The following is a 13534-nucleotide window of genomic DNA, read 5'->3' on the forward strand; positions in this document are numbered from 1 at the left end:
AAGAAGCTCATCTGCAAATCAATCCCAAAGAAGAAGTTCATCAATCATACTAGAATCTAGGTCTTTATTTTCTAAATTCGTTTCAGAAATTTATTTAAATTTGTGAAATTTGGGTTGATTTTTTCTTGACTGAAATTTGGGTTTGATTTGTTCTAAATTGATTTTGAAATTTCGGGATTTTGTGATTTGTTCTTGAAAGCTGCCCGTTGAAGCTCTTGGGAAATTTGGGAAATTTGGGTTTCATCGTTCAGCTTGAAAGCTGCCCGTCGAAGCTCTGGTCCTGAAACTTTAATTGGTGTTTTATGTCGATCTTGCTTATTTAACATTTGTTTGGTTGCCGAGAAACAGAGCAAAGGGATAGTGATTGCATCTATTAGTGTTTTTTACAAAAATGGAAAGCTCTCTGCTCTCATCTTCTCCTATCTTGATTTTATTTATTTGTTTATTTTATTTCAAAATACACTCTCAGTAACCAAAAACAAGTTTTCTTTTTATTTCAAAAATGATGTCAGGAGATTCTGCCAAGCTACTAGATATGGGGGTACTGTTTAGCGCCATGAGGTGAGACTCAATCTCATGATTTTCTGTCTAGAACTTTTTTTTTTAATCCCTCATAGATGGTATTTGAAGTCCTTAGTATGTTTTAGAGTGTTGAAGAAAAGATTGCTCGCCATGCTCAAGACGAAACACGTAACACCAAGTAGCAACTTTTCATTGTCAATATTATCAATTAGTACAATGGTCAAAACCTTTTTCCATTTGTGATAAGAAGTAAAGCTTATAAGGTGGAATTATATGTTTTGCATTTTTGCAAATTTTTTTTTTTTGCAGAGATTGATTTGTTTATATATATATATATATACGTATATATTTATGTTATTAATTAAAAGTTGCAAGAGAGGATAAGTTTGACAGAGACTAGAGCGAGAGAAAAAAGCTACAATTTATCTTTTGTTATTAAACGATATCAATGAAGTTTTACAACAACACTGATCAAGTTCTATAGTACAAAAGAACCGATACATTGATTAGATGAACCCCCATATTTGCTTCCATTTGTAACATAGCATAGTTTCATTCTTCCTGACACTTCATTTAAATCAAGAAATTAGAGTGAAGCAACTAATAAGGGAGCCTAATGTAATTATATCAAAACTGAAAGAGATGACAATATCTTTTTTCGATCAATCACACCAACAAATAATTGATGAAAAGGGGGCTAAGTGTTATGCAAATTAAAATATTAAGGGAGCCTAATGTAATTAAATCAAAACTGTGAGGCTTGCTTTATTTTCTCTAAACCTCTGGAAGATCACTGTAATTTACCCTATCTATAAACATAACATATTTATTTTGTATGCGTATATATATGTGTATCAGGGGACTTATATCATTTCTGGAGTTTGAATTGTTATGTTATGGGATTGCATCTATAGGTAAGGGTTAAGCCAGGAGAAAGTGCCCTCGCATTTTACACTGCTGAAAATCAAAGTTCAACCCCTATAACTGGTGTATCTACATATAATGTTACCCCAATGAAGGTAAATTTTTTAAAAAAATTTATTAGGCATTTTAATGGTGCATGGGAATTAGAAATTTGTTTTCATCTATAAAATAGTAATTTTACTGTATATATATTAAACTTAAGTCAACTGAGAGTTTTGTAATGTTATTATTTGGTTGCTTTATCTTTGAATTGATCTAGTTTTTGAAGAATTAGCAGTTGAGCTGGTCTTTGGGTCTAGTTTTACATTTAAGCTTGACTTAGCAAAATTCAATATGACTCGTCTTGAAGATGATGTTGTTGCCCTAATGAAAAAGCAGGTGATTGACTTGGCGAGATGCCTTGGAAAGACTGTGAAGGTTGACCTTAATGGGCAACGTATTCCAGTAAAGTCTTTTCTTGACTATGTTAATCTCTACCTTCAATCTGCCTCCAAAGCCAAACCAGATGCCCTCCCAAGGTTTTCATTTCAATATTTATTGATTCATTTTACTTCTCATAATTTTAATCAAAATACTAATCAAATTCAACAATTTCATCAGGATTGCTCTCATGTTAATAGAATTGTCTTATATTCTTTCATAGTATAAGAAAGCTCTGATGGGTGGGAATTTAATTGTTAATTTATGCTAGTTCTGTGTTAGTTTTAGGAAATTTCACTAGCTATGATGTTCGAATGCAGGGCTACTGTCAATCGAATAATCAGCTTGACAGAGTCAACCATTGCATCTGGAGATAATGAAGGGTGTATTAAGGTATCCTTTCTTAACTTAAACATTTTTTGTAAACAAGTTTATGACTTCCAATTCTCCCAGTTGAAAATCAAATTTCTCCCGTGAGGGAATTTTTAAATGAGCAAAGGCATATTTTAACTTCAAAATGCATCTCATGGTTGTCAACATTTTGATGGTTTAGTCATTTGGATATCTAGTGATGTCCTAGGCAATAGTGACCCTAGGTTTCTATTTTTTTTATACTTCTCATTATTTTGTAATTTTGTATGCCAACTTCAGTAGAAAGTCAAACTTGTGAACATTATGATTCTATATAACATTGTAATTTGTAAGAACAAAAATAATGCTATTTTTCTCCCTTAAGGTGTTCCATGATTTTAGTTTAACTGTTTATGGTAATGACCCTGTGGAGTGCTGGAGAAACTTAATCTTAATTTGTTTGCTTACACCTTTATTTCTTCATTTTCACTTTAATGCAGGTTTGGGATACCAGGCAGGGTACTTGCTGCAACTCTTTTGATGTTCATGAAGAATTCATTTCAGATATGACTTTGGCATCTGATTCCATAAGACTATTGGGAACAAGGAACTCAATCTATATATTTATTTATATTGGTGGGTACGCATGTTCAATCCATTCTCTAGTTATTAGCCATGTATACTTCTTCCATCTAAGGATATGAGGAAATAACTGATTATCACCAAGACCAATCTCTTATCATCCATGACTTGAGATAAGATACTACTTCTACGCAAATTACTAAGATATGGTTATGTGCACTTATTTTGGAATATCTATGTGCTATCAGAAGGATATGGGACTACAAATAAATTAGGCACAGCGGTGTTTCTTCATGCATTGGATGATAGCACTAGGAATGTTATGCTAGTGGGTGAGTAAGTCACATATCCTACATGGTTCCCTTGCTTATGTCGTGTCATCTTCTGTCTTAGATGGATAATCTTCTTATATAGAAATGTCCGTATAATGTGAGGCAATGTGAAGACTTTATTTTTTCATCCTTTTGAACTATATGGTTTTTGCTACTATATACATATAGAAAAGTGTTGATTTACAACATGCATGTCCAATTGTTTATCAGTCATATCATGTGGCTAATTTTGTGTGAGGACTGGCTCATGAACATTGTTAGGGGATATTGTTTGCAGATCCTTGCCAGCCATAATATTGCCCAGTTCCATGCATTTATGGAAGTTGGCATTCTCTATTGATTTATTTCAGATTTGATGGTGAAATTTTAGGGTGTGGGGAATACTATATCCACACTTAAATTTCATCAGGATTGCTCTCATGTTAAAAATTAAGAGAATTGTCTTATATTCTTTCATAGTATTTCTAATGCATGAATTACGAGAATCCTGAGATCCAGACTAATGCATACTATTATGTAAACTTTAGTGAGGTTATCAACAAACTAATATACAAGGAGAATCAAAATAGTCTATATTGTGGTGCAATATCTTATCTTTCTGGCTTTCTTAGTTGTATTCAGAAAAAGACAAAACTGTAACATATAGCAGTTTGAAACATGAGAAATAAGTAGTGAAGAGGACTTACTTTGAATAGTAATTTCATAATATAATTTTTAAAGGGAAAGGAGTTTAATGTCTTTTATTTATTTATCAGAATTACAGAAAATTTAACCTGCAACTTCATTTCTGTTCTGTCAATGATCTCGTACAGATTCTCCACTGCAATGTTCCACTATGTGCCTCTTGATTATCTGTAAATATAATTTTTTTTCCCAAGAAAATGACACTGTCTTCAAACACCCCCACCCAAATCCCTTACTAATTAAAGAAAAAGAAAGTTACATTAACTAAATTTAATTCACATTGTTTTGTTGTTGTGTATGTCTTACTTTTATATGGCTGCAGTTCTAGATTGAAAAAGAACCAAAAACAAAATAAAGATTGCATAAATATGTATTATTATTTCAAGCGCTCTGCGACTTGTTTACCTTGGTACATGACAAAATTCATTTGGACAGGCTTTCATTTGCATTGGCAACTAGTAAACTTAAGGAAAAGTCAAGGGTAGTAGCCATGGACCTAAGAGGACATGGGAAATCATCCACAGAAAATGAACTAGACCTATCAATAGAGATATGCATTTTTTGGGATATACTAGAACTACTGAAAAGGATGTGTTCCACTACTCATGCACATCATCAGTTTTTTTTTTTAATTTTAATCTCCAAAGATTTTTTTATACCCGTCTCTTTTCTTGAATTTAAGTGCTATTCTATTGGTTGCAAACTCTATGCAATGATGTGATTGCTGTTGTGAAACCAATAGTAAATGACCAAAAAAAAAAAAAAGAGAGCATAGTTTTGTTCTGTTAACAGTATTGGATGCTTGCCCTTCTGTTCTATCATAGGTTGCTCTTGAAAGAGCTTGTTACAATGGAGGTTATTCAGTGAATGACTTTATGGAATGCATTCAAGGATGAATTTGAGAATGAAAAGAACATGCTTGGTGGTTCTTTAGGACGATCAAGCACAAGGTTGATGCTTGGTGAAAAGAACATGCTTGGTGAAAAGAACGATCAAGCACAAGGCTGATGCTTCAAAACCATATATATTCCTTCCTGTTTTAGGATTTTTTTGGATTCCTTCATTGATTTTCCTTTTAATTTTTGTTCAATTACTTATTGGTTTTCAATGGATAGATATTTAAAACTTGTCTCAATTAATGTTTTGAATGGAATGATTGTAAAGTTTGGGATTGAGCAGGAAAATATGATGAATTTTAATGTTATATTTGGGTTGGATTGAATGAATTTTGTTCAATATTGGATTGAATGTTTATAAACAAAAATTGATTGTTAAAAAAAAAAAATGAGATTTGGCGACTAACTAATTAGTCGTTGATTGTTTAATGTCTTTTGGCGACAAAATATTTGGTTGCGAAAAGTTTTGGTGACTAAATAATTGGTCGCCAAATTCTACACTTTTGCTACTAAAATTAGTAGTCGGCAATTCCTTACCTTTAGGCGACTAAATTATTAGTTGGCGATTCCTCAACTTTTGGCGACGAAAACAGTTGGTCGCCGATTTTTTGCTTTTAGCGACAAACATATTTAGTCGGGAAAATATCACTTTTCGCGACCAAAGTGTTTTAGCGACTAAATGAATTAGTCGTGGGAATAATATATTTAGCGACCAAAAATTTAGTCGGCAAATCCAACTTTTCCCGACCAACCAAAATTTTGGTCGCGAATTACTTTTGCCGACCCTCAATTGACGACCAAAGTAGCGACCAAAAAAATTGGTCACGGATAACTTTTGCCGACCAAAAATGGGCTTTTAGCGACTAAGTTTTGGTCGGCAAAAGTGTTAATTCTTGTAGTGAATTTTCCCCTTTTATTAATATAATCCTTCTCTTGTACTCACTTTGATATACATTAATAATTTAAAAAAATATATTTTGCACATAAAAAAGGAAATATTGAAATTAATTATGAAAAAACATGATTATGGTAATTAGGTCAGCTAAGTTTGTAAAAACAAAACGTACATAAAGATGTATTGACACTATACTCATCTTGATATCGTTACAAAGCTAGTGAGGAGTTTTTCCAGTATAGAATATCAATTTTGTGTAACAATAAGATTAAATATCCCAACTGGCTCCTCTATTACCTAATTATCCATTTTTTGAAATGAAGGATTAAACAAGAAATGAACTAAAATAGAGGGTGGCATTTGTTTGTTTGGAAAATGGACCCATAGTTTAAAGTCATTACGAAAAGTGTGAATATGGTAATTAAGTCATCCTGGTTCTTAAAAATTGAAAGTACTTGAAGATGCATCGGTGCTATACTGATCTTCACATCACAACGATATCAACAACTTAGTTAATTGAAATGTGAGAGTAAACAATAGAAATGAACTACGATAGAGGATTGGCATTTGTTTGTTAGACAAATTGACCCATAGTATCCAAACGTTACAAATAAATGGATTTTTTTACCTAATTTTCTTATTACTAGATGTAATTAAGGACATAAATCTCATATGTAAGTAATGCAAACCTCACTATCTTGTATCTGATGATTAGAAAATCTAGTTAGAAATCAATTTATTTATAGCATTACTCTTAATTGAAATGACAGATTAAACATCACAAAATAACTAAAATTGGAGGCTGGCATGGCATTTGTTTGTTATGCAAATGGGGCCATAACGTCCAAAATCTTCATAAGAAGACAATCCCAACGAAGAAACTCTTATTAGTTTGCCAAACATGGATATTCAATCCAAAACCCTTGCCAAACATGGGTTGATGGTCTTACTCCTTCACAGAAGACAGCTTGCCCTCTGGAAGGGTCTCACCCAACTGGTTTCTATGTCCCCCACTTCATGCTCAGATGACCTACCAAACTTTTGTGGGGGTGACATGTGCAGTGCACGTGATCAATGTCTGGTAAAGTTAGATGCTTCTCTTGCATAAGAAACTCTATTTCTCCATTGTTATATTGTCCAACTCAAAATCAATTGATAATGAGTAGAGAGAGATTTAATTGATAAATGAACATGTTGAAGTATCCAACTTAAAATCAATTGGCAATAAATAGATAGATCTTTAGATTATATTAATTAAGTTTGGGTGGTTTAGAATGATGATGTGGGATTCTAATATCCTTTTTCTTTTTTTCTTCTTTTTTTTTTTCCCTTTTTGTGACATAAATTAAATGCCATATGTTGATGACTTGAAATTCATGGACAAGTGATGATCACATTGTTATGGACAAGTGATGATCACATTGTTTTGGGCCGGAGGCAACCAACCGAAGGGGGTGTTTGGGATTTTCTGAATAAGGTAGGGTACATATATGTCCATGAGCATGATGCAGCTCAAGTATAATAAGTGCTTCGCCACAAAAGAATCAATTCTGCATGTTTAATTGAGGATATCCTCTCCATTTTGTATATAATTTGAAATAATGGAGATCTCAATAAGGGCAAATTATGCTTATGATCTTGAAATTTATTTTTGTGCGAATTAAGTAACAGTTCCTATAGTTTGAGATTCCTATCACTTTGATCCCTGACTTTTTAATTGTGACACATTTAGTCTTGAATTTTGAATTTTGAATTTTGTTTGAAATAAGGACAATTGAATATACTATTACTCAATTCCAAGGGCAAAGCCGTCAATTTGATAAAATATGAACTAATTTGACAAAAATAAACGTCAAAAAAATATTTTTGAATTTTTAAAAATTGTTTCTACCCACCAAAGATAAAATTATGAAAAATTGATAAATATTTTACGCATTTATTTATTTATTTATTTTACCAAATTAATTTTTATTATGTGTTTGGATAATGATCATATAATGTGTGGTTGTTAGGTTTTTAATGTGTAATTAATATATTTAATATATGAAATATTTTTTATTTTGGATTTTTTGATTTAATGGATTGATTTAACAATGATATCAAAATTGTCGTCATATTTGAGTTTTGAAAAAATAGAAATTAATTTAATGAAAATAAATACAATCATCCATTATATGATCATCATCAAACACATAATAAAAATTAATTTGGTAAAAAAATAAATGTGTAAAAGATTTATCAATTTTACATAATTTTATCTTCTGTAGGTAGAAATAGTTTTTAAAAATTCAAAAAAAAATTAACATTTACTTTTGTCAAATTAATTTATATTTTATCAAATTTATGACTTTACTCTTGAAATTGAGTAATAGTATCTTCAATTGTCCTTATTTGAAACAAGATTTAAAATTCAGAGACAAATGTGTCACGATTGAAAAGTTTAGGACCAAAGTACACAAGTCCCAAATTTTAAGGACCATTAGTGTAATTTGCCTTTTATTTTTATTTTTTTAATGTCAATTTGATTCTTATAATTTCAATTGCATTAATTTTGTCCTTTATTTTTAGAAGATTTATTAGAAAATCCTTTTTCAAATGTTTGTATTCTAATTAGTTCATAAGATATTCTTGTATTTCAATAAGTCCTATTATTTGAACATGTAATCTACCAAATTCTAATTCTCATATTTAAAGTATTTTACAGACATTTCTACTCTTACAAATATTTTTTGAACGGTTAGCAATTTGGTGATATGAACATTCATATTTTACAATGTGAATATTCACATTAATGTGTGAATGTTCTCATTGAGAGTGTGAACATTGACATTGACATGTTAACATTCACATTGATGGTATGAATATTCACATTGATGGTGTAAACATTCACATCACGGTATTCACACTATAAATATGAATATTATTATGAGTATTTTGGTAACTATGTCACTCATAAGACTTATTGGAATATAAGAAAATAATGTGAACCAAATAAAATATAAGTAAGTGAAAAGGAATTTATAAAAAAATGCCCATTTATTTTTCACACCGTGTTAATTTTGTCCGCATAATAATATCCATTAATTGATAATGAAATGAGGATGTCCATTCCATCTATAAAATGGAAAGATAGTGGATCCAAAAGTAAATAAATGTGATTGTAGCATAATACAAAGATCAAATTTTCAATACAAAATCCTTTGTTCTCAAATCCTTCTCTCTTATAATTTTAATGTATTTCTGACCACTAAATCATGCATTGAGATTCTCATATCTTGAAATTCTCAAGTCATCCTATAATTTGGAGATTCTCACACCATTTTATGATTAGAAGTGTATTCTTATATCTCGAGATTCTCTGTTACTAAGAATAGTTGAAGTTTGTGTTTCATAAATCTATGGTTTCAAATAACTAGAAAATTCCTGTACTATCTCATAAGCAACTGAGAAAATAAACACATGGGTTCTTTTTCTTTTGTTTTTTTCTTCTGTTTCTTTCCTCATTTCTGGTGCATAAAAAGCCAAATACGCATACATGAATCATCACATGCAAAGAAACAGGCGATAGGAGTTCAGGTGGGAAAATGCGGAGAAACAAGATAGCCCTACATAGTTTACAAAAAACATGCACACAATTGCCAGTTGTGTTTTCTGCTTTTTACTCTCCAGAAACAACCTTTGTCTTCTTCTCTCTTCAATGGTACTTCAATGGAGTGGGGACTGGGGAGCCCTATCTGTTGAATTAAGCTCCTCCCAAAAATGGCATGGCATGAGCAGCATGATACCGAATGGGACCTTCCTATAATTTTTTATAATATATTACTTAATATACTATGAACTCCCGTGCTCGATTTTGTTTGAATTCTATATTTATAAGGTGCTCCCTATTATCGGGAGTGATATTTGAGTTTGAATCTTAACACTACATTATGTAGTTTTCATAACAATATAAATTATTATTTTTTTTAGTACAAATTACTTCTCAATTTTATAATCCAAACATACACTATAACAAATTAAGACTTTATTAACAAAATCACTTTTTATCGACAAAATATCTGCCAAAAGTGTGATTGTTATATTTTTAGTGACAACATTAGACATTTAGTGATAAATTACTATTTTTTTTTAACCAAAATTTTTGTCTAAAAAAGTAAACTATTTTTGGACAAATTTGTTTGTTTCCATTTATTGGTAAATTTTCAAAATTGTCGCTAATTTTTTTTTTCTTTTATACTTTTCATAACCTTTTAGTGGCAACTCTTACTATACTTTTCATAACTTTTTAGTGGCAACTCTCATGACAATATAAATTGATTTCTTAATAATTTTTATAACAAAAACTTCATTTTTGGAAAAGAAAATCTCAGTCCCTAATTTAAAACGAAATGTTAAAATTATTATTAAATTATATAAGTGGTGGCAATAGTATCATTTCCAATCACAAAATGGGTCATAAGATTTTCAACAGAACTAAATGAAACATAAGTCTCATACATGAGATTTATTAATAAATATCCTAATAAACAAATAAGTTAACATAAATGGTACCGAACAAGACTATTGTCCGCCAATTTTATTTTGCAAGCAGTTGGGTTGGGCTTATTAAAGATACTGGCTTACAAAATATCCAACCCACCAATTTTGGATGAGATACTGTGACCTAATTCCATTTTTGGATTTTTACCACCGGATCCTAATAATTGAATTTATTACCTATTAGGCCTTAAGTTTCTATCTCATGGGAAATCTTGTAATATTTTTTTATCCCAATTTTGCCCCTACTACCAGCTGGTAAAAATCCTTATTTAAATCATCCCAAACACTCTCTAACTCTGTAATTGTTTATAATATTTATTACTCATTAATTTTTTCAATTTGTATTAACTTTTCTCTTGATCATTTTTCCAAAACTCTTCTTATTTCTCATTTCTCTCTCTCTAGAAAATACCACCATTGTACCTATGCTCATAGCTATCCACCCGCAACCACCATCGTTGTCCGTCACTAACCACCGCCACCTCCACAGGTCACCACCGCCACCTTCACCGACCACTACCGCCATCACTGTTCACCAACCATCTCCACCGTCGCCGATTTATACTTTACTATCTCTCAACTGTTTGACTCGCTCGCCTAACATTGTCGTCTTCTTTCTTCTTTGCCATTACCATCACTTTTCCTCTATCCTCCATTCTTCATCTGCCATCATCGTCGTTCTTCTTTAATCATCGATCCACCATCTTCAACGTCGAACTTCACCAATGGCTTCAAATCTAGTTATTTTCAATGCCGATCTACCATCTTCGACGCCAATCTGGTACCTTACATGGTCGGCAATGAGATCGAGACTTTTTCTACAGTGTGTTGTTCAAGATTTACATTTGTAAAACAAGTTGAACTAATTTGATGAATATATCACTTAATGCAGTGATATAAATTCATCACTGATTTGTCTAATTTGTTGTAGACTACTATTACTGAAATTTTGATATTAATACAATGATAAATTTATCAATGATTTTTGTTCATGTTATATTTATCACCTCCCTCTTCCTCATTCCCTCTCTCTCTCTTTATTTCTCTTAAACCAAATCTGTTGTATCAGTGATAAATGTATCACTGATATATTTCTTTGAACCTTGTGTTGATTTGTTACGATGATAACGAGATTTATTTTATTTTTTTTGTAATCTTTTAACAAACAACTAGTGAAAAATCTATCAGTAAATGTGTTTATCACTGCTAAATTTATTACTGAATATGTCTTTGAATCTTCTGTTAATTTGTAACAAGGATGATGAGATTTTCTTTTTGTAATTTTTTAACCAAACAGTAAGTGATAAATTTATCACTGAATGTATCTATCAATGATAAATCTATCACTGAGTATGTCTTTGAATCTTATGTTGATTTGTGATTAAGAAGACGAGATAGTGATAAATTTATTATTGAATGTGTCAATCATAAATTTTTTTACTGAATTTGTCTTTAAATCTTTGTGTTGATCTGTAAGTGTGAAGAATTATTTTTAAGTAAGGACTCATTATCCCCCTCATTCATTTTCTTCATCCTTATTCTTCTCTTTTTCTCTTGTTGCCAGCATGGCGGTTTTGACATGGTGGAAATGGAAAATGGCCAAAAAAAATATTGTTAAAGGTCGGAAGTGGTCTTTGGTGGCTAGTTGGAAGAGAGAGAGAGAGAGAGTGTGTGTGTGTGTGTGTGTGTGTGGGTGGGTGTGGAATGGTTGAGCGATTTCTACATGTGGGCTAAATATCAAGAGTAAAATGAGAAGATATGGCAAATTATTTTGGGTCAGGACCTTATGGGAATTAAATTAGGTTTAAAGGACCGGCCTGTAACTCCCCTTGTATTTTGCAAGCAAGGGGCCTGGGCTCACGAGACGGGAAATTCTATTTCTACCCACCTGATAAATTCAGGGCACACACTTCATGAAAAATTAACTTAATGACAATTATATCCTAATTAAAATTTAATATAATAGACATCTATCAACACTCCTAATATTATATACATAAATTCTCTATACACATCTTTTATGAACAAAAATATCTCAATATACACCTTTTGAATGAAAACAATTAAATCCTAATTTTTCTATTGTGGTCACTTTGCTTGTTACACACTCTGTGCTCCTCTGTTACTTGCAAAGAGCAATACTCTCAAAAACATCTCTCATATTTCTTTAATCTCTAGATTTATACTCGATTATTTACATCGTTTAATTATTAGTTCAACAATTTTTACTTGATTTTGATATGGAAGAGTTGCAAACCTATGGAAGTTCAAACTCAAGCAATGGTGACAGCAAAATCAATGATGGAAAGGCAAAATCGTGTAGTAAATTTTTTGTTTTTTTGCATTTTTTAGTTGAAGACACAGTGCTCAATTTTATCAATTAATTCAGAAATCAACTGTCGAACTAACATTAATATTTCGATAGAAAATTTCTGAATTTTTTTACATATTTCGATACTTTAATTTTGATTTTTAAATTTATTTTGATTATTAAGTGCCAAATATAATTAATTTTTTCGGCTATATAGTGCCGAAATTTTTTATTATTTTCATTTTTTTAGTGCCGAATTTGTTTACTTATTTCGGCTCTGTAAAATCGAATGAAATTTTTTCCCCCTTCTTTTTAGATGGCATGCACTGAAGAACCTGAAGTTCGATCGGATATTATAGTGGATTGTACTAGTCATTTCACAGCCAAACAGGTAACTTTTAACATAAAATTCGAAAGTTCATAATTTGTATTTCTTTGTTTAGTTTGTTCTTATGAAAGTTGTGTGACATTATATATAGGTTTTCGACAACAAAGATGAATTGCTCACTTGGGTATGAGACATTGGAAAGATAAATGGCTTTGTTATTATTATAAGGATGTTGGACTATGGTGGTGGTCATAAGAGACCAAGAATTTATCTTGCTTGTGAGTGGAGTGGGAAGTATAGATTGTGTAAAAAGTTGAAAGATGGCTCAAAAGACTTATTAAGACAAACTGGTACGAAGAAGTGCGAATGTATCCATTTGATTTGAGGGCATTCAAGTTGAAAACAAACAATCAATGGACATTGAATGTATTTTGCGGGCTACATAATCATCCAGCTACAGAGCATCTCCAAGGACATTCATATGCAAGGAGATTGTCAGCTAATGAAAATTCGCTGTTAGTAGATATGTCAAAGAGCCTAGTAAGACCAAAAGAGATACTCATTCCACTCAAATAGAGGGATGCCCTTAATATGAGCACAATGAAGACAGTTTACAATGTACGGCATCATTGTAGGGTTCTATAGAAAGCTGGTAGATCCTAGATGCAACAACTGCTGGGTGAATCAGCGAAACATAAGTACATTGACCGTCATCAATGTGAGCAAGGCTCTATGACTGTCACGGACTTG

This window comes from Camellia sinensis, chromosome 1, assembly GCF_055761805.1.
Source record: "Camellia sinensis isolate YWXY chromosome 1, ASM5576180v1, whole genome shotgun sequence".
NCBI classification, from domain to species: domain Eukaryota; kingdom Viridiplantae; phylum Streptophyta; class Magnoliopsida; order Ericales; family Theaceae; genus Camellia; species Camellia sinensis.